The 22750-nt window shown below is 39.0% G+C and overlaps 1 long non-coding RNA gene and 1 pseudogene across 1 annotated transcript; one reads left to right on the top strand and one right to left on the bottom strand.

The window, feature by feature from the left end:
• The first annotated feature begins 3033 nt into the window (after positions 1-3033).
• The window catches only part of LOC134623823 (carcinoembryonic antigen-related cell adhesion molecule 5-like), a 31607-nt pseudogene continuing 11890 nt past the window's right edge, over positions 3034-22750 (top strand).
• Positions 7337-8115, bottom strand: LOC134617532 (uncharacterized). The gene is made up of 3 exons (XR_010091539.1): positions 8010-8115; positions 7779-7841; positions 7337-7387 (listed from the first exon to the last, which is right to left on the bottom strand). It is a non-coding gene; the product is annotated as an uncharacterized LOC134617532 (long non-coding RNA).

Below are 22750 nucleotides of genomic sequence, written 5' to 3'. Positions count from 1 at the left end.
GAATTCCTGTTTCTGTGTTGTTAGACTAAAAAAGCTTTTACATCTACACGTTTGCACAAAGTGCTGACTGCAGTATGATTGTTCTAAAATGAATCTCAAAGATTATATTCTGTTCTTTACAGAAAATCCTTAATGTAGTTATTTAAACAGCTGTGATTCATCTATCGAGGATAAGAAGTACTTACAGAGCAGTCTCAGCACAGCTCGTACCTTCATGCTGCACCTCAGTGAAATGACCACCTGTCTTACTCAGTCATAACTACACTTCCTTGTTTCCAGATCAAACTAATGAACATGCATAGACTTCCGGTGGTTTATGGTACGAGTTGTGAAACTGTGATTTAGTGACCGACAGAAAAGAAAATATCCATGAACCCTTCAAACAAGCATTCATACGATCCCAGGATTTCTTCCTGTTAGTCAAAATGGAGGAGCTCATACAGAGTGAATGTTCATGGTTTGCAGCTGTGTGCTCTTCACTGTGCCACACACCTCATACTAAATCAGTGAGCTGCTTTCTATACAGAACAAGGAGATAAATGTACTTTTAAAATGGTAAATGTTTCTTCCCTGACTTGTAAAAGTCTCAACCACAACAACACTGTGAGTGTACGAGTACCAAAGAGTACATGCTTGACCCACTTCCTGCTTCCTCTGTCTCCCTGACCATAATCGGTAAAAAGCTGTAGAAGAAAAACGTGTCTCTGGGAGCTTAACCCTAACAACATGTCATCACACGTGAACTGAATGGTTCTAATATCATATATCATATAATATTATAATGTGAGTTTCTGCTGTGCTTTCAGAGCACCTACTAATCACAAACACTGCAAGTGATGCTGAAAGGTTTTATTTTCTCTGCTGTCCGACACACCCTGAACTGACATTTATGGGGAAATGCCCACATAGCAAAATTGGTATGGTCTGGCCCACACAATGTGCTTACACATGGCCAGTTGCAGACACACTGGTGTACCTTTGCTGACCCATGTGTGGATTACCTCTGGCAAACCTGGTCTGGGGCGCCAAGAGGCCATCATTCTTTGTGGTATGTGGGCCATGTGTAAAGTTGTGTGTAACCACGGGCAAGTTGCAAAGACACTGCTGGCCCAGAACAGTTTCAGCTCTGGCCCCAGATGTCAGCCTAATGTGTACCTTAATTAAGCCATGTAATAACAACATGTGCATAATAGTGCAAAAGTAACATGACAAAACTCTGTTCAGACAGTGAATGGACTGATTCTTATATAGCACTTTTCTACACTCCCGAGTTACTCAAAGTGCTCTATACAACACGCCACATTCACCCAACTACACACTTTCTCTTAACTGAGTGTTTCCTAACTACATTCATACTCACGACATGCAGACTGGGGAAGTGGGGGGAAGAGCCCGATGTGGCATGCCATCACATAGACAGTGCCATCTATGCCAGGCCTGGCCCATATTTGGATGACATACGTCTTATCATGCCAGAAGTCAGCCAGCAGTGCCGCTTGATACCAGATCTGGGCCAGACCTGCTTGCTATGTGGTTGGTTTAAACTTTCAGCGGTTTGTTCTTTTCAGAGATAAACTCCAAAGAAAACAACAAACAACTCATCAATAAAATTATTCAAGTATAACAGAGCTGTAATGAGGAGCTCGACACTAGAGCCACATGTATCTAATGAAATATTTTATACAAACGTGGGACAAAATCCATTTAAGCCTCGAGTTCTGCTCTTCAGGCTGCAGAAAGTAACTGTGATGCCTACTGATGCTTAGAACCTCCCCCTCCTGTCTACCTCCCCCTCCCCCCTTTTGTACAGTCATCTGGAGGGAGGGGGAGGTAGACAGGAGGGGGAGGTTCTAAGCATCAGTAGGCATCACTGTTACTTTCTGCAGCCTGAAGAGCAGAACTCGAGGCTTAAATGGATTTTGTCCCACGTTTGTCACTCTGGTGGATTTTCTTTGGACACCTCTGCTTTGCTGCTTCTGGAGCTGAAGCCGGTATGTATGACTTTGTGGTTTATGTTTAAGTGCTTGCATCATTTTTTAAAAAACATTTATTTACAATTTTTTTTTAATCTGTCGACTGTTTGCTCTGTGTCAAGAATAACTTTAGGATTTCTTTAATACAGCATACAGCAATAAAGTTTAGCCTATTTGAATCCTGGAAAGAAAGCCATCAAAAATGCAGACTGTAATTTAACAGACTCATCAGTAAATGATTATTAAATTGCTGTTTCAATGCTTACTCTCTTAGCTCTGGCTTTGGTGGCGTTTAATGGTTTGAGAACAGGTAAAAAAAAAAAAAAAACAGAGCAAATCAACAGAACTGAAACATATTAGTCTGCGTGCAAATTTAAAGTACAGTGTAGGTGTCGTGTTGTAGGATCATGTATTGATGATTATCTCTCTCTCTCTCTCTCTCACACACACACACACACACACACACACACACACACACACACACACACACACGCGCACCTCTGAGAAAGTGACAAAGTTTTGCCTGTTCCTTATGAACGAAGCATCAACCTAAAAACCTAAATACCGCAACACAATAAAATGCACAGTGGGCATTCTGAGCAATTGTGTCAGGTGGTAACAGCACTATTTATTTCTAAAAAGGACAAAACACAACTCCACCCTCTGGCAGCAGTGTGTCAGAGAATCTCAGTGCTTAAAACCTCTTTCTCACTTTACACAAGGAGATGCTGTATGCGAGAGTGATGCAGAGGAAGCCTTTTCTCCGCCCACAGCACAAACAGAGCTGCTAAAGCACATTTGGACAAGCCAGCTTCATTCTGGAATAAGGTGCTGTGGACTATGGTGGTGTGACTACTGTGGTGGATCCATTTGGCGCTGTGTGGCCAGTGCAGGGACTGGGAATCTGGTCAAAGTTGAGGGACACATGGATTCCACTCAGGATCAGCAGATTCTGGAGACCAATGTCCAGGAATCAGTGACAAAGCTGAAGCTGCGCCGGGGCTGGATCTTTCAACAAGACAACGACCCGAAACGCTGCTCCAAATCCTCTAAGGCATTCATGCAGAGGAACAAGTGCAACGTTCTGGAACGACCATCTCAGTCCTCAGACCTGAATATTATTGAAAATCTGTGGTGTGAGTTAAAGAGAGCTGTCCATGCTCGAAGCCATCAAACCTGAATGAACTAGAGATGTTTTGTAAAGACGAATGGTCCAAAATACCTTCAACCACAATCCAGACTCTCATTGCAACCTACAGGAAGCGTTTAGAGGCTGTAATTTCTGCAAAAGGCGCATTTACTAAATATTGATGTAATTTCTTTTTTGTGGTGCCCAAGTTTATGCACATGCCTGATTTTGTTTAAGTAACTATTGCACACTTTCTGTACATCGTATAAACTTCATTTCACTTCTCAAATATCATTGTGTTTGTCTGCTACATGATATATTTAACTGAAATTGCTGATCCAAACAACCAATGATTTATGAAGGAAAATCATGAAAATTATCAGGGGTGCTCAAACCTTTGCACAACGCTGTACAAAGGTTTGAGCACCCATTTGAAAACACCCTACCCAGTTAGTTTTCAAATGACATATACAAGAGTACAGAAAAAAAACACCACCAGGGGCATAATGTATGTATTTTTTTTATTTTATTTTTATGAATGTATTTTTCTGTTAATGTATGCAGCAGAAAAATAATAATTTGAATTTCTTATTTCTACAAACAGCCTCTATTAGCTCTCCATAGATCTCCTAAAGTAGTGTAGCAGGGCTTTTGGATGTATGAAATGGAATGTGTCTTAAATGATGCATGCACAGTGTAAAGGCAGTTTGGAGAGTCTATGAATACAGCGTAAGAAAAACACTTCTTAACTTTAGCTTCCTTTAGATCTTTTTACAGCAGTCAGAGACCAATCCCAGAGTACCAGTCAGATATCTCACTCTGCTGCTGAAGTAAAAAAGTTGTAGACTTGACTTTTAACCTCTTTGCTCTGTTTTGTTTCCTCTTACAGACCAGAAAAACATCACAGCTGAGTCTGGGCAGGACGTCATTCTGACCTGTCGAGCTCAAAACTACAGCAAAGAAAATTTCCAGTGCAACAGAAATGACTTGGGAGATGAAGAATATGTCCTTTTGCATCGAGACAATCTGTCTGTATTAGAAAATCAACATTCATCTTTTAAGAACCGGGTGGATCTCCAGGACAGACAGATGAAGGATGGAGACGTGTCTTTGATTCTGAAGAATGTGACGACTAATGACACTGGAACATATGAATGTGTCCTCCTGAATGGAACAAAGCAAATCTGCAGCATTTACCTTCATGTTGATCCTCCAGGTGAGTGAGTAGAGTTGAGTGTGTGTGTGATCAGAGGTGAAGCTGCTTCCTGGTTGTTGATGTTTGTTTCTAAAGATGTTGTTGATGAGACTTTGTAGAAAGCAGCTGGTCTGAGTGATGTGATCAGAGTGCAGTAGATAATGTCTGACAGCAGTTTGAAGAGGAAATGGATTCTGTTCTGTTCTTCACTCATCACCTACCTGACAGCTGACACCTCACACCTGTTTCTCACCTGCAGGTCAGACAGGAGGACACACAGAGGATGCAGGGAAGGAGGATGGAGGGAAGGAGGCTGGAGGGAAGGAGGCTGGAGGGAAGGAGGATGGAGGAGACACAAAGGATGGATCTGTTGGACTAAAAGTTGGTCTTCCAGTTGCTGCTGTTGTTGTTGTTGTTGGTGGTGGTGTCGTGATCTACAGAAAATGTAAACAAAAGAAGCAGGGTTCTTTCCAGCCTCCAGCTGAACAGCAGCATGTTTGTAATGTTTCTGGGGTTTTTTTTGTTTTTGGGTTTTGTTTTTTTTTTCCCCGTTTGATCTGAGTCTACGTCCACACGTACACGGGTATTTTTGAAAACTCAGATTTTTCTTTTCTTTTTTTAAAATTCCGTCCACACGTGTTTTTTTTTTTTTTAAAAACGAAGTTAAACGCTGTCAAGAACATGCTGATCCTAGCTAATCCAAAACAACTAATCCTAGCCTTGTAGAAATGTTGGCCAATCAGAAGTCTAGAAGCCTGGGAGCGACAGAGTAAGCTGTAAGGTTTTATGTAAACTTTAAGAACTTTAAGTTTTTGTGTTTTTCTAGGAAGGCAGCTGATTTTGTGTTACTTTTCAAGTGCCTTCATCATTTCAAATGTTAATAACCAAAGACAGCATTTTGGCTGGTGTAGACGTAGGAATGATCAAATGCATAAATTTAATTAAACAAAAATGTAATTTATTCAAAACCGACGTTGGTGTCAGGATTTGGTTGTGAGAGCGACACTGAGCATTCATGGTACAGTTTAGAATATCCTGAAATTACATTTTATAACATCTAACATTTTGTATTAAGCATCTTTGTAAACTTATACTAAATATTCATCACAAATATGTATATTTTTGGTGCTTAAAGAAAATATTTTGTGGTTTTCATGGAAGTGAGACAGGAGCAAACTGAAATGTCACATGTGCTTTCACAAATTTCTTCAAGTTTTATTTTTATTTTTTTGGTGCGAAGCATCAATAAACAGTCCAGCAGATGTTTTCAGGTTTTATGTTTAAACATCCATTAATAATTATTGTTGCTGTTTTTATTTAAGTTGTATAAAAATGATCCAAAGAACACCTTGTGCCTTTAGCTCAACAATCTGAACTGTAAGCCTTTATATTTATATTTGTGTGAAAAGAGAAAGTTGCTACTTTTGCATGTTATATCAAACTACCTGCTGCTTGACTTTAAACAGATAAATCATATATTTATATTACAAAAGCATCTAACGTTTATTATATTTAGCTTTAAGCACTGCATTCATTTAACTTTATTAGAGCACACTGTATTTACTAGAGATGGCACGATACCTCTTTTTCATGTCCGATACCGATACCGATATCATAAATTTGGATATGTGCCGATACCGATATTAATCCGATATAGTGTGTTTTTTAATCAATAAAACTGTTTTTTTAATATCTTGCTGCATTTTGTATAAGTTCATACTCAAGTTTAAATAAACAACAACACTAAAGCTATTCTGTTATATCTGTATGTAAAAAATACACTGCACCCAATATATTTCATAGTTCAGCAATACTGATCAATCTAATAAACTTAAACCTACTCCATCCTTCCTATTCTGGTATTTTAAAGAGTACTTAGCAGAAATATTAAGCAACCTCCCAGCAAAAAAAAAAAAGGGAACCACCCCCCACCCTCCACCTCATGATGCTTAATCGACATAATCAACTTTAATTTGATGCAGTGTGAAAAAAAATGCACAGAAATAAATTATTTTTCAAGAATAATTAAATAGATTCAACATCTTTCTTCTACAGAATTGCAGACTGCACAGATGGTATCTTCCCAAAGGAAAAAGTACACTGTAAAATCTAATTAGTTCCCAGAACTCAAAAAAATTATGGAAACTCGTTGCCTCAAAAAAATTGAGTAAAGCTTAGCTAAAAATGACTAAGTTAGGATAACTTATTTATTTTGAGTATTCTGTACAAGCTCATTTGTTCCCAGAACTCAAAAAAATTGGATCAAGTTTACATAAGATGACCAAGTTAGGGCAACTTACTCATTTTGAGTACACTGTACAGCCTTTTTTTAGTTCCCAGAACTCAAAAAAATTATGGAAACTCGTTGCCTCAAAAAAACTAAGTAAAGCTTACTTAAGATGACTGTTAGGACAACTTATACATTGCAAGTCTGCAGTATTAAGAATAACTTGATATATCTGACAGTACAATACTAATTGTTTACCTACTGACAAACATTTCAAGTTCAACTAAATGAAAAAACAATTTGTGGTAACCTGAATATGATTCAAAATAATTAACAACACTTTTTGTAATGATGTTAAAATCAGCCCAACTTTTATTTTCAAACACAACAAAGTATAACAGCCAAAAATGGACACTGTTCTGCTGAACAACAAACAATTATATTGCCATCGCTGTTATAATCTTACAATGAAACAAAGTCTCAGATGTAATTATTCTGAAAATAAGTTTAGGCCTACCACAAGTTTGTTTTGTACTTACATTACTTATATAATCAAAATAAAATATTTGTTGTTCTGTCACAAGTGCAGTCTCTAATTTAAACAACACATTTGTTTTCTATTCCAACACATGAGCTAGAATGTTGTAATATTTTAAGGATGCTTGTTTCCAGTCCAGGCATTACTGCCTGAATGACTGTCATGGATCGAGGTGATCCAAATGTAGGTGCAGAAGAAAGTCTTTAACTTCCCTTAAGTACAGTGGCAGTGGTTGATGGTTGGAGATGCAATGAGCTTGAACCTGCAGGCGACCACCTTCACTGACCACACCATCTGTGACGGAGGACTCATCTCTCCTGGTGTCCTGCAAGCAAACAATCATATTTTAACTTAATTGCTTTCTTAAAACATGTTTTTTTCTGCTTCTGGTATAAAACAGACTCCAATTTAGACAATCTCAGGCTCCCTCCCCACCGGAGAGGTGACATTCAATGTCCCAATTGTCAGTCTGGATAGCTGTGACCACCACCCAACATACATTAATGTCATCAAAGCATCATTTTAAAAAGGGCTATGCAAACATGGCCAATAACTTTCATTCTAATGTTGTGCAAAATGATTTTGGGCACAAAACAAATTTTGCTGTTAGAAAACTTGCAGACTTCACTATATACAGTGTAGACCCTCTAAACTAAGTTTGGGGGATGTGATCTTTCAAGAAATGCAGACCAAACTGTTGTTGTTTGTTTACTTACACAGCATGTCTTGTAGAATTAACTGGAGTCACAGCAACAGCATAGTGCAGTCATATCTCAAGTCTAATAACAGAAGAAAGGAAAAGATCAGTAAAGAAACAACTTCCCCAAACCAAAGCACAAATAAAACAATAAGTAAAACAGGCTGATCTAAAGTATGATTAAAGTTCAGCCTGATTAATATAAATGTCAGTGACAGTTGCTAATATAATGGAAAACCAAAACACTTACCACTGAGTTGATGTCTTTCTGTCCAACAACAGGAGTGTTGGTCCCGATCGGCCTCAAAGACAGTAAGAAGCAAGCAGAGGGAGAAAAAACAGAACATTGATTTGATCCTTAATGGCTGTGCAATCATCGTAACATAGAGTTTGCTTATGTTGTTAAATAAAGGCTAGATTTGACATTAATAGATGCCACAGATGTTCTAAAGCTGCCACAAAGCATGAAAAAAATGGACGTCTCTGAAAACGTCGGAGCATTTTTGCAAATATGTGATGTCTTGAGCAGATATTTGAAATTTACACAGCTACATTCTCGCCTGAAAATATCTTAAAAGTTTATTTTGTGACCCAGAAAAAGTAATAAGTTTTTTAGCCGCGCTCCTCTGACAAACATAGCCGACAAATGCGATCCTCCTTTTCCCCAGACTACCCTTTCTGGGTCACGAAATAACCTTTTAAGATACTTTCAGGCGAGAATGTAGCTGTGTAATGCTCAAATATCTACTTAATTTATCAAAATATCACATATTTGCAAAAGTGCTTCCACGTTTTCGGAGAGCTCTGTTATCCACCCCCCACCCCTACCTATCCCACCCCTAACGGCTGCACCTCCCGAAGAATTTTGTCTGGGCTCTTAACTCACTTTTTTATTTCAAACAATCAACAGAAAATTTCACCGACATAGTTTTATGTAAGGTTTTTAAGACTGTGGTGTTAATTTTTAAGTAAGATGAGCCCAGCGGCAGCAGCAACGCTAGGCTAACACTAACTAGCTAGCAAGATTATAAACCTGGTGCTAAACTAAGAGAAGCCACAAAATCAGTTTGAATAAGAGTAAACATTTACTCACCAAGTCAGTAAAGATCCACAGCAATGACAACAATAATATCTCCAGGTTTGCTCAATATATTCCATAACAAATGCTGGCGCCATGAACATGCGGACTGATCCGGGAGGGAGGGGGACGGTAGTCATGTGGCATTTTCAAAACACATCTTTCATCCTTTCACCCTGAGAAGCAAAACTTCCAGCTTACTTAGGTTTTCTAAGTTAAGACAACTCAAATAAATGGAGTTTATCAGCATTTTTGCATAAAAAGTACTGGTAAGTTATTTAAATCGAGTTCTAATAACAAATTGATAAAAAATGAGTTCAGCCTATTTAATATTTTTAATTAAACACAATATTACATTTTACAGTGTACTAAAGCTTACTAGGGTATATTAGACTTAACAGTTACTATATACAGTAATGGACTTCTATACATTTTACATCAGATTAAAACTTTGGGTGTAAGATTCAGATAATTATTTATTAAAAGCTAGACATTTTAAATGAGAATAAGAAAGAAAAGTATGTCTGTGTGCCCCCTTTTCCCTGTTAATGCCCTTTCGGCCCCCCTGGCTAAACTTTGCTAGATCCGCCCCTGCACAGTTACCAGCCGTCAGCGACGTAGAAAAGGATCCTGGTCTAGAAAGTAATATTAAATAAATTCTAACAACAGCTTATCGAGGTTAAACGTGCTGCTGTTGTTCAGCCGCTGGTTTCCTCTTTCTGGTGCAAAGTGGGCCAAAAACAAACAAGAGAGACGGACTCGCGACAGAAAAGCCGATCAGCTGATCATTAAGCAGTTTCATGAAGTAGAGGCAGGAGAGGGAGAGAGAGGCAGTCGCTCCATATATCGGTTGTTAAGCTTAACGTAGGTACGCTTTACAAACATTCAGAGATGAACTTACACACTTGCTTTACTTCTCTCTGGGATAACTTCCTCGGAGATGAAATGCTGGATTGCTAGCGAGGCTACAAATACACACAGCCGCTCTATCACGTGAGCACACTGCTTCGATGTGCTACGGTTATGAGCCGAGTTACGCCGTGTTGCAAGTTTTGTGAGGTGCTTTTTTGATATTTAATGGATCGGATTACATTTTTTATTTCTCACCGATATCCGATCCAGCAATTTACGTCAGTATCGGACCGATACCGATACTTAATATCGGATCGGTCCATCTCTAGTATTTACTATATTTATTTTGACTGCAGACTTTATTGGTGATGATGAGTAGGATTGTTTATTATATTGTAAAAATGAAATGTATTTCATTTATAATGTAATTGACTTCGATTCATGCAATTGTTATGCTCCTGTTTCAGGGAAATTATGGTTCATGAGTTTCTACTGTAAAGATAAAGTGCCTTTTGATATGACTGTAGTTGTTTCCTGAATAAAACTGAAGCTGGAATCAAAGTGATCCATGTTTTGTTTGTTTGTTTTTGTTTTTCTTTCAGTTTTCAGACAATTTTACTACAAATATTATTTTACAAATAAATATTAAGAATACATAATGACTCCCATAAACTGTGACAGAGTTTATAAACACAACAGCTGCTATAAATGTTGTAAAACATGTTTATGTTTTCATTTGTGAACCTGGTTGTTTATGACCACAGAGAGAAAGAACAAAGGATTTAACTGATGTGATGTAAGTCATGCTGTGATGTGCAGACATGGAAACACTGAAACATCATTCAGATGTTTTACACATCACACTGATTTGGATGTTTTCTTTCCACTAATGTGACAAAAGCATGCTTCATGCTTTGCCCTAAATGGCTCCCAGGTCGGCTTTTACACCATCTCTGCCTGTCCTCCACCTCCTGTCAGTGACAGGCCCACTGGATGTGGTGAAAGGTGGAGTATTCAGAGGGTTACAGTCAAAGTAAATCAGTATGAGGTAACCAGCAACATGGTGAGAAACACTTTGGTGTTTAAAGTGACAGATCATGGACACTATGAGGAGAGTATAAATGGAAAATGGTTCACGTGGCTCATCCAGCCTGCTCTACAGCGGCTTTTATATACACTTTATATCCCATTTTAACTTAAGGAGAAATTTCTCCTTGAGTTAACATCCTGTAGATTTTATTCCCTTTCTATGGTTCTATGTGTTTCCCATCAGGGAAAGTCTGGTTCGAGCCCGTTCTCACTCCCGAGGCGTAACATCCCGACGTTTTGTCACGTCCTGCGGCGTTCCTGAGAAACGCGAAAGGTGACCTTCCACGTTGTTATGGTACGCGGTGGTTTCCAGCCCTGTACTGCAGCCCTAAACTTAACCTTATCACTAAGCCTAACCATAACCTTATGCCTAACCTTAACCATAACCTTATTCCTAACCTTAACCATAACCGTATCCCTACGCCTAAACCTAACCTTATCCCTAAACCTAACCATAACCTTATGCCTAAACCTAACCATAACCGTATACCTAAGCCTAAACCTAACCTTATCGCTAAACCTAACCATAACCTTATTCCTAACCTTAACCAGCACTTTAATGAGGTGAAATAGTGTTTTCTAAAGCGATTTTAAGGGAAAAAGCGAAGATGTGTAGATTGAGTCCAAACGGTTCTCATGTGTCCGCAGTTTTCCGATGTCGTGACGTAGGAACGCCTTGGGTGCCCGAAAACGTAATATGTTGACGATTTGTCACCTAGCGTAAAATGTTACGATTTGGGAGTGAGAACGGGTTGCTGGTTCTGCTGAGAGGTGGAGTTCACTTCAGTGCCAGTAGAGGGCAGCACCAGAGCTCAGTTTCATCTCAGCACTGAGCTACTGTGTCTGAGATCAACTCTTCATGGAAACTTGCTGCTGGGCACTTTAGTTGTGTTTCTTGGCTCTGATGATCTGATCTTATTAAATCAGCTCCAGACTCTCACACTGAATCATGTCACAGATGGTTACGACTTAAGAACACGTCAAACTTTACAGGAACTTAGATTCACATGTGCAGCTGCTTAACATGAAAAATATCTGTTGCCCGTACTGATGTGTATAATATTGTGTGGCAGGTGTGTGATGCAGTACTATCACTATCCACCAGGGGGCATATGTTTCCTATATAAGGCAGGCATTCAGGCCACAGTTGTGTCAGTTTTTCCCCCAACACGACGAGTTAGAAATGATTTCAAATTCCTTCAAGTGGAATTTAAAGGCAATTTTTGAACAATTTATTTCTGCCACTCAGCCAGGATCACAACCACACCTGGTTGTGTGAGGGTAACTTCATGAGGAGAAACCAATGTGTTTCACAGTGAATGTGCTCAGGTCTGAGCTGGTGTGTGGACCAGTTAGAGAGCAGCAATTGGTTGTGAATACAATGCAGATGAGTGGAAAGGGTTCAAATAATGGAAGTTACTTTACATCTTTGCCAACTGGTTATAATGCCCAGACCGACAAAGTGGAGTTATGGTGTAATGTAGGCAAGCTACAGGCAGAAATCAGTATGACTGAATGTTGCAATCAGTGGGTCTGTCATAACTCTAACTGCTGAACATGAATCTTTGTGAGTCAAAGAAAAGCTGAGGATGGAATTTTCCACTCTTTCCAAACGCAGCACTGATTCTGCATCAAGTATTTAGTGCAGACAGATAATCTCAAAGGTGAAATCACAAAGTTTCTCTCTTCAAGAATATTTGATCCTATTTGAAGTGCCAAGAAGTGACCGATGCTGTAATTGATTAATGCATGTGTTTTATAAGCTGATGGAAGTGTTTTCTATGTGAACCTGAAGGTATCCTGTAACCTGACCTGTCAGATTAATGCAGCGCTGACAACTAAATGACTCTTGGATCAGACTCTTTCCAGATAATTTACTTTATATTTGATTTATTTGATACAGTTGTAGAAATAACGGATGAAACACAAATCGTACTGTAAAGACTAGGGATGGGTATTGATAAGATTTTAACGATTCCGATTCCATTTTCGATTCTGTTTAACGATTCGATTCTTTATCGATTCTCTTATCGATTCTTTTGAAAAAGGAGAACACTCAGGTCGATTAGCTTAGAACTTTGTTTTTATCTTCTCTTTGAACAAGATAGAAATTTAGGAGTAACATGGCCTTACAAACCCAACAGTGAGATCTCAAGAGAACCAGCCTTCAATGGGGTGTCACAGGGTCCCCAGGAAAAAAAATGTAAATGTAAAATAATAAAATAAATATTCTTCTGTACTATAACATAAATTATTCTGTAGCAATTACACAAGAATATCCAGTAATGTCCCTGCCTACAATTAAACTGTCACGGCTGCCGAGGCGAGCCGTGTGGTGTTGGAGGAAGGAGGACCCAAGATGCAAGCAGTGGGTGAAATGCTAGTGAAGTTTTATTTACAAGAGGGGAAGTGGCAAAACAGGCAAGAGGAAAGACAAAGCTAAAGGACCTAAACTGGGGAAAGCTAAATGACAAACCTGGGAACATACAAACGGGGCGAGAAGCAGAGAGACGCAGACGAGGAACAGGACACCGTGGAACACAGACTGACGCAGAGTAACACAGACGAACCGGCAACAGGCAGGAGAACACACAGGGCTTAAATACACACACCAGTAATCAGGGGATGAGAAACAGGAGGGCAACACAGCTGGGAGAACTCAGAGCTGACGGGACAGGGGAAACATAAACTGAGCACACTCACATAAGACACCGACCTTCACAATAAAACAGGAAACTCAGACACGGGGAACCAGACAAGACGCTGAACTAAACAGATTCATAAACAGACGGGGTGACATCATAGACAGACAGAGACACAGACTAAGGCAGAACGAATATAACACAGAACTCAAACAATGATAATCATCATCATCAGACAGCTAAAGAAACAGAACGTAATTATAATCAAAACAGCATCCCCAGAGAAGAACTAATGCAAAACTAAACCAAAACATAGGAAACACAAAATGCTGGGTCGAACCGACCCAGGACCGTGACATAAACACCTTCACTTACCGAAAATCGGGGCAAATGGGTGCAAGCCTTTTACCACAAACTTAGTCACTGCTCGGTGACATTCATTCTGGCCTGAAAGGAGACGCTACCGGTAGACTGCAGCGACAACTGCCAGCATCTGAGCCAGCCAGACTCTGTCTGTCTCTCTCATCACGGTCACCTAAATGCACAGTAACGGCAGGTTTTGTAATAAAGCAGATCGCGCTAACATAATATGCACTGTTAGCTGATTATTTACCTGCCGCATTAACGGGAGAGGACGCGCAAACATTACCGCTGCTGCTGAGTTCAGATTAACGAGTCCGGAGCGGAATTAAAAACACGACATTCATTTAAGGTCATCGCGTGTTTTGTGAGCAAATGCTTTTGCATATTCGTAGTGTTTCCTCCCTTAAATGAAATATCTGCTTTGCAAGTATTGCAAGTTGCCATCCGTTCTCGTAAAGTATAAACAAACTTTTGAGCGTTTGAACGCCATGTTTCCTGCCAGGTAAATGACGCTCCGCAACGTGGTGACGTCATTCGGGGCGACTGGAATCGATAAGGGAATCGTTTGCAAAAATGGCAAACGATTCCAAGGAATTGAAACAGTGGGAACCGGTTCTCAACAAGAACCGGTTTTCGATACCCATCCCTAGTAAAGACAAGTGTGTCTCAGCAGATACTATTTCATCCCTGTGTTACCATTCTGGATCTGAGGCTGTTTTACTTGCTTAGTAATTCAATGCATAATGTGGCACAACAACCATCACGGGAGCTTTCAGAACATCATCCAGGTAAAATCTAGCATAAAAGCTGCAACTGCTGATTCCAGTTGACCATGAAAACCACAGGCTGTTGTATGGCTGTCCCACATTGTTCATCACTCTAAGATGTATCACAACACTGCAGCTGCAAATCACCAACAGTTACAGTACAAATTGACCTTACAGATGACCTTTAAATATCAAAGTTGATTACATGGGGCAAAAAGCAGGACAGGTGTCGAGCCAAGCTACTGTTGTTAGGTCCAACAAAATGTGTTTACCCTGCGTCAGGAGCACCAGGCTATCCAATCATCCAAACAAACAGTCGCCATCATTTTGGTTTTACTTCACTCCTGAAATTTAGCATTTTTTTGTGAAATTTTGAAAACTGTGAAATTTTGTGGTGATGGATTTCCATGACCGTGTTTCTTTTATTAAGACCTGACACTCATATGTTCCATATCAGGACTCGTCTCCATCCTTCAACTGTCTGTCCCGCAGATCCACCCTGTTCTTAAACGATGGATGCTGATTATCTGGATCCAACTGTTCACCTCGGTACAAAGGGACATATTCTTCTCCCAGGTCAGCTCTCCTCCAGTCTGCGACTGCAATGTTTTTGTTTGGAGCTCGACATGGCAGAATAACATTTTCTTCTGAAAGAGGAAATGACACAGAGCTCAGAGGTTAAAGGTCAAAGCATAACTGGATATAGCAGCCGATCAGAGTCAGGAGCTACAAAGAAAAAGATCATAGAGCTCTCACACACAAACTCAATTCTATTTAAATACTTTATTCACCATAAAGACGCATCATATTGTAAGCTAAAGACCTCACAATGCGAGAGAGAAAATCCCAATCAAACAAACCCATATGAGCAAAAAGTAAATAAAAGTTACAAAGAAGATCTCTCTCTTTTAACAGGAAGAAACCTCAGAACAGCAAGCAGAACCAGGCTCAAGGAGGAGTGGTCATGTGAAGTGACCAGTTAGGAGCAAGAGAAAAGAGAAGAGAGAAAGAGAGCACAGAGAGAAACAAAGCAAAACAAAAAAATCAATGATAAGCAGCATTGACATAGAAACACCTGGAGACTGAAAAGACATGAGTGGAGAAGAACTGCTCAGTGGGAATTCCTCCAGCAGCCTGTGACCTATGACGGCATGACTTAGTTTTACGGTCACTGAGTTCCTTATTATAACTTTTATCACAAAAGAAAAACTCTATATCCCGCTGCAGGGTCAAGTACAGGCTTTTTAATTTATTGTTTAAATAAAAGGCTTGTGGTTTCTAGTGTTGTTAAACATAAACAGATTATATTCAAATTGAAATGTTACTTAATGGTAAGTCTTCCTTGAGCAGTCTTGTAGGGTGGGGTCAAAAAGGTGAAACGATGTCAGATAAATCAATAGATTAGGCAAATTTCTAGGTAATGAGGTTGCAGAGAAATTCACTAAGTCATGATTAGTTAAAGTTAAAGAGATGCAGGACTTGGCTGCAGTGCAGAGAAATGCTGCTCCTGTTCTCCTCTATCAATAAGATGTTCTAGCTTATCGAGAGTTTTCTATAATACACTGAGGACAATGTTGTTGTGTTTGGGCTGTAAATAGCTGAAACTTCCTTGAATTAAATCTTGTAACTGGTTGAATGCCACTTCCTCTTCAGCTTATGAGTCATCTGCTTGAAGCAGCACATTCCCTTGTTGTACAATGGAGTGAAACACAATCACAGTTGACACATAAAAGTTGGACGCTCATATTATTTTTAAAGCATCAACATTGACAGAAGATAAAGAGTGCACTGGTCACATTACCAGAGGAAGTACACACAGGGTGCAAAAATCCTGATGATTGTTATCAGAGACTCGTGGCACTCTTCTCCTTGTATCGTACTCCACTGGAGGTTGATCCTGTCAGGGAGCCTGGCTCCATGAGCAGTGTGAACTCTTATTATATTATATTATAGATAATCTATAGATTATAGATTTTTTATTATAGATTTAGATTTTCACGTCTCTGGAATAGTTGGCACTAATAAGGATAGATTTCTGTGGAATAACATGGATATGAACCGTGAATTAGATTCATAGATCTAGTTAGTTGGTTTGATGCTGCCAAAACTTTCATGTGACTGCGCTGGGAAACCCTGGCTTAACTTAGAGAGGTTTTTGTGACTGTTTATCCTGCTCCAGTGTTAGGCTCAGTGATTCCAGGTAGGATATCACCAGGTAAACTCGCGACATTTTTAAACACTTTGTTGTTCAACAGCATTAAGACTGACGGAGTGTGTTTGAGATAAACTAACAAGTGTCACAGATGACACAATTGGCGTTTTTTTGCTGGTTTGTCGGTAGCAGCTCCTGAAACGCGAGAATGCCACACATCTGTTCGACCAACGCCAGTTGATCTAAACGCCAGTAGATCTGGAACACCGGCTGAAGCTTTAAGTTAGCTAGCCTCGCAGCTGTGTCATTTTGACTATGTATTTTTGCAGCATATGTGGAGAATCGGTTCAGTCCGTGAAAGCTTATGTTTTGCATTGCAGACTGCATCGTAATGAACCCCGGTGTATTTTTAAATGTGTCGAAGTAAGTTGTAAGCAGGTGTTTTCTGGATATGCTGCTTTAAAGTCTCACTTCTACCGCCACCACACTGGTACCCCAACTGTTTCTCAGAATGCTACCTTAGTGGGTTTGAATTGCACTGTCTCACTTTGTGAACGCCAATGTGAGGGAACTAAAGCTTTGATTTCTCACCGTGGTATGGATGGGTCTAATTTCAGTGACCTGTATCTCAGAAATGTGTGCATGTTTTACATTAAACTACAGGGACAGCATCTTCTGCCAGCATCTACCAGAGGTCAGTCCAGTGGTTGCTTGCAAGAAGTCATTGAGATGATGCTTCTTTTACTGGCTCATTTTGACGAGAAGGGAGAGCTTCTGTTCCACTGCGTTGAGATGACAAGCCTTTCAGAAGATGTTCAGATGGAGAAAGTGCCACTGTGAAAAGATTTTGTTTATTATTCAAATATGCTTTGCTTGTGATTGTGTAAACTCTGAATGACGATTCACCCTGATAAACATGAAGCCTTGCCTATGCTTATCAAATGCCTGTGAAGACAAGTTCCTGTATAAAGAGGAACGGAAAATGCCACTTAAGCAGACGTTTAGTATAGTACGGACAGAATGTTTAGTAAGATATGCATTTGTCAGTTAAGCAATATATATTCTGAGAACAGGCGGAGACTGCCTCCGTCTGCTGTGTAACCTACGTGCCTATATAACCTGCAATAAAGAAGAGTACTGTGTGACTCTCTCTCGAGACGTTCACCCATGTACATGTGATTGATTATATTGTCTCACTGTGTCTCTGTTTTACTTTGGCAGCCTTCTATTTGGAAAATTTTCCCCTGACAGCCACCAACGCCCTTCATCATTGTTTGCGGTAAGCCGAAAGAGCAAAATTCAACTTTTTTTTGTTGTTGTTCCTGTTGTAACTGCCATGTTCTTGTACTCTTGGCTTGTTTAGTTTCATGTTCTGTTGCTTCCACACTAATACACTGGATAACACAACCACAATATGACTGACATTAAAGCTCGTTATTAAAGTTTTTAATTTGTTGTTGTTTTAATTCTCAGGTTCCTCCTGTTTCGCTGCTGAAACATTCATGTTGAACATTGACAAGAAGATTGTCAACGACCGCATCACAACCTTCACCTCTGCTATCTGCCTAATGTTTGGCAGTTACTACTGCTTTAACATACACTACCCTGTGGAACTACGATCAACACTGGAGTTCCTTCAACGGTAAAATTTATTTTATTATGGATTTATTTTTGTGCTTATCAAACTTGGCCATTTGATATCCCACCTCAGGTTGTTAATTTCCTCAATCTCTCTTGCCCTTTTTTCATGAAGGTGTTTCTTTTCCATAAATCCTGAGAGAGGCACCAAGGTTGAATCCAAGAAGAAAAAAAGTGTTCTCAGTCAATCCCAGAGTCCTCACTCTCATCTCAGACATTGCTGACCATGAGTGGATCTAGTCCTACCCCTCTTGTTTGAGACAAAGTGATAAAGGTATACTATGTTACTCTACAGATGTTCTGTTTTTGAAACATTGTTACATTTCTGATTGTGAGTAGGAAGTTTTTAACAATGTGAAGTTTTACTAGACACAATTTCTAATAGTACATGTTCTACTTTTGATTCACTGTTTTATATCTGAAAAATGTATCTGGTAAAAATGTGGTAAACCTGCGATTTTGTTTCTTGGATTTTAATTTTCCCAGTTTTAAAGATATTTGTATTCCAATAGTGTAAAAGTATGCTGCATGTACATTGCTGGAATTTTGTAGTTATCCAAAAATTTGCAGTTGAAGTTCTCAAAACAAGTGTAAAGTTTTTGTTTGTTACCTGATGCAGTTTAAAGATGTACATTTTCAGCTTTACTGCTCAGTTCTGTGTGCAAAATATGTGGGTGTAAACTTTTTCCTGTAATTTCTTCAATTCAGATTTTCTTTCAATTATAGAAAAAATGTTTCATTCTCTATTTTTGTATTTGGATAATTTGAAAAGTCAAGATTCTACGTGTACGGACATTTATGTAGTGAGAACAGCACCAAAAACACTTAAAGGTGTCTGAATTTTCTGCTAAAGATAATGTGTGCTCAACTTACAGCACTGTTTGAACAGAACTTGTAAGAATTCTGTGATTCCTCACTGTTACTGTCATGGAGATAACTTATTTGTGATTTGTTGTAAGGTTGTAAATGTTTGATGTTCAAAACATCAAAGATTTTAAATAAAATACTTTTTTTTGGAAATTTGAGGTGGACATTTTTGTGTTACATTTAGTAATTTGAATAAAATCATAGTTTGTGTATTAAGCTTACAGAGTAGAACACTTAAAAGCACTCTAGTCTAAAAACGGTTCTGTATCATAATAAAATACAATTTTTACAGAATAAAATTGTATTTTATTATTTTTTTGATAGTTAATTTTACAGGGAAAAAATTTGTTTTCTGGCACAAACTTTATTTTATATGTTAATTTTCAAATTAATTTTAGGGAAAAATAAAATTTTTTCTTCAAGTTAAAACATTTTCTTCTACGGTAAAATATTGACCCTAGCACTATTTTTAACCATAAAATCAACAATAACAATACCTTCTTACCGTTAAAGAAGAAAATGTTTCACCCGTAATTTTACGGTAGATTTCTGGCAACCACAGCTGCCAGCGTTTTACCGTAAAATCTACAGTTTTTTTGTTTTTTTTACGGTGTATGCTTGCAAAGGTAAAATGATTGGCTAGAATTCAAAGTGTATCACATCTCAGGAAAAAAAAGAAAAGCACCGAAATGCTGCTTTTCGGTCTGGTTACTACCGTTTATGTCACTGACAACTAATAAAGTTTGCATTACAAATCCCTACTTCACTGTAGTGAAGTAGGGATTTGTAATGCACACTTAGATTTGCCACACTTAGAGGACAGTGGTAAAGTCTGGGGCAACATGTAAATGTTTATGTAAACTTCAGAAAACAGCTGTCAGGATTGTTATTTAGGCTGGATTTACACATTTGCACATTAACTTTCTGTTTTTTAAGTCAAGTACCTCAAAGTCCATGGACCTCATAAAATATAAAATACACAAATCATGTATAAAGCCAAATATAATGCTAGCAAAAGATGTTTTTTGACAGAGAAGAGGACTGTAACCTGAGGAAAAGATAAACTTTAAAACTCCTAATGCATTAACAACAGTTTAAACCTTTTTATTTCCATTTGTGGAGTAAAACTGTGCAACAAGTTTACTAATGTTCAGGTGATATTCCATAAAAAACTCTTGGAAACCTTTTGGGAGAAACGGTGGATGAATGATGAATGAATGAAACGGTGGATATAATTAGATGGTAGACATAAACTATAGCTGAATTATAGCTGTCATTAAATGTGTACATAATGTGTTTCTTTTGAGTCCTTACAAGTGCTGATGGTGAATCAAGTATTGATCGTGGTGTAGTGATTGACAAACGTGTGTACTGCTCCCTCCTCCATTTTGAACGTTGTGTCTATGTGCGTACATATTATGCAGGCATGTGTGTGTATATTGGTGTGTTTCATATGCCTGAAATAAAAGCTCATCATCACCTTGAGAGCATTCTGATGTCCCACAGTGGTCACACTAACTGATCAGCCACAGAACTCAAATGAACATCACTGTCTTGGTTTTATTTTGCAGCAGCTGTATTTTTTTCTCCTGTGGAATAAAAACATATTCTGACTGTTTAAGCAAAATATATTTTTGTCTGCTTTTAGTTAAATTCACAAAACAAGCGTTACAATAAATAATAGATCGTTTTTATTATTATTAAGAACATATTTTTGTTTTTCTTAAGGAGGAAAAATTCATTCAAACTCTGTTTGCACAGAAATGCAGGTTTAGAGAAGCTGGAGTTGAATATCTATTTATATTTATTTTGAATATTTTGCACTGTGATGGTACACTGGTATAAACATGTGTGTGTAGCCTGATGTGACAGATCCAGTGTGTACGTCACACACTGAAGGAAGACAAGGTTCATCCAGGTGCACATTGAGATTTATTGCTATGAAACAGCAAAACAGCAGTTCTGTGTTACTCACGGCTTCCGTTAACTGGCCTACGTTACTTTTTTTTAGGGATTACATGTAATGGAACTTTAGTAATCAGAGTAACTTAATTGTAATTGTTTTCTATCACATTTCTAATGGAACAGCGCGGTTACACAGTCTAATGCAGGAGATTAACATCACTTGGCGTTACTAGTGTTAGCCACGGATAACCTGAATTAACTTCTTTATCTGGTCTCATTAAAGGCCTCATAAACAGGAATTACCCTCCAAACATGTCACTTTAAATAAGTATCAACTTTACATGAATGTATACAGTGCTCGTATGCTGCTCTCACTTGAAACAACAAAGCAGCAGTTCTGTGTTACTGGCAGCTTCCATCACAATAACTGGCCTGCGTTACTTTTGTACGGGATTACTTTGCCAGTAACTCTTTCTTCTGAGCCGCCACTGCCACCTACTGGCGGAAATCAACATCGCACCACTTAAGGTGGCAGCAAATGAGCTTTTCCCTCTGTGCTCTGATGTAAACTATCATCACAACAAAGGCAAAAAAAAAGATGATTGGGGGGGGGGGGGGGACAGCTGTAAAAGTGAACAGCTATACTTAGACATCTGTAACCTCTCTGCTCTGTGTTGTTTTCTCTTTCAGGGCACAAAAGCATCACAGCTGAGTCTGGAAAGGACGTCACTCTGACATGTCGAGCTCCAAACAACAACATCAATCATAGTGGTAGAGTGGAGCAGAACTGACCTGCAGCCAGATTATGTCCTCTTGTACCGGGATGATCTGTTTGTTCCAGACAACCAGCATCCATCATATAAGAACCGAGTGGATCTGCAGGACAGACAGATGAAGGATGGAGACGTTTCTTTGATTCTGAAGGATGTGACGATTAATGATGCTGGAACATACGAGTGTCGTATTGTCATGAGAGAAACACGCTCATGGAAATCCATCAGCATCATCTCCCTGAGTGTTGTTGATCCTCCAGGTGAGTGAGTAGAGCTGAGTGTGTGTGTGATCAGAGGTGAAGCTGCTTCCTGGTTGTTGATGTTTGTTTCTAAAGATGTTGTTGATGAGACTTTGTAGAAAGCAGCTGGTCTGAGTGATGTGATCAGAGTGCAGTAGATAATGTCTGACAGCAGTTTGAAGAGGAAATGGATTCTGTTCTGTTCTTCACTCATCACCTACCTGACAGCTGACACCTCACACCTGTTTCTCACCTGCAGGTCACACAGGAGGACACACAGAGGATGGATCTGTTGGACTGATAGTCGGTCTGTTAGTTCCTGCTGTGTTTCTTGTTGCTGCTGTTGTTGGTTTTTTGATCTACAGAAAACATAAACAACAACAGAATAAGGATCCCTACCAGCCTCCAGCTGAACAGCAGCCTGTTTGAAATGTGTCAGAACTTCTTTTTTTCCTCCTCTGAGTCTCCTGCTTCTCTTCCAGCTTCTCCAAGGTGACACTGAGCAATCAGGGTAAAGACATTTGAAAATGTCCTGAAATTAATTTCCATGACAACCAAGTTTTGATGTTAAGTATCTGAAATTAGACTAAACATTTATTTATTCCAAACAGATTTTTTTGTGCTTC

Source organism: Pelmatolapia mariae, linkage group LG3_W (assembly GCF_036321145.2).
Source record: "Pelmatolapia mariae isolate MD_Pm_ZW linkage group LG3_W, Pm_UMD_F_2, whole genome shotgun sequence".
NCBI classification, from domain to species: domain Eukaryota; kingdom Metazoa; phylum Chordata; class Actinopteri; order Cichliformes; family Cichlidae; genus Pelmatolapia; species Pelmatolapia mariae.
This window is presented reverse-complemented; position numbering and strand designations above follow the sequence as displayed.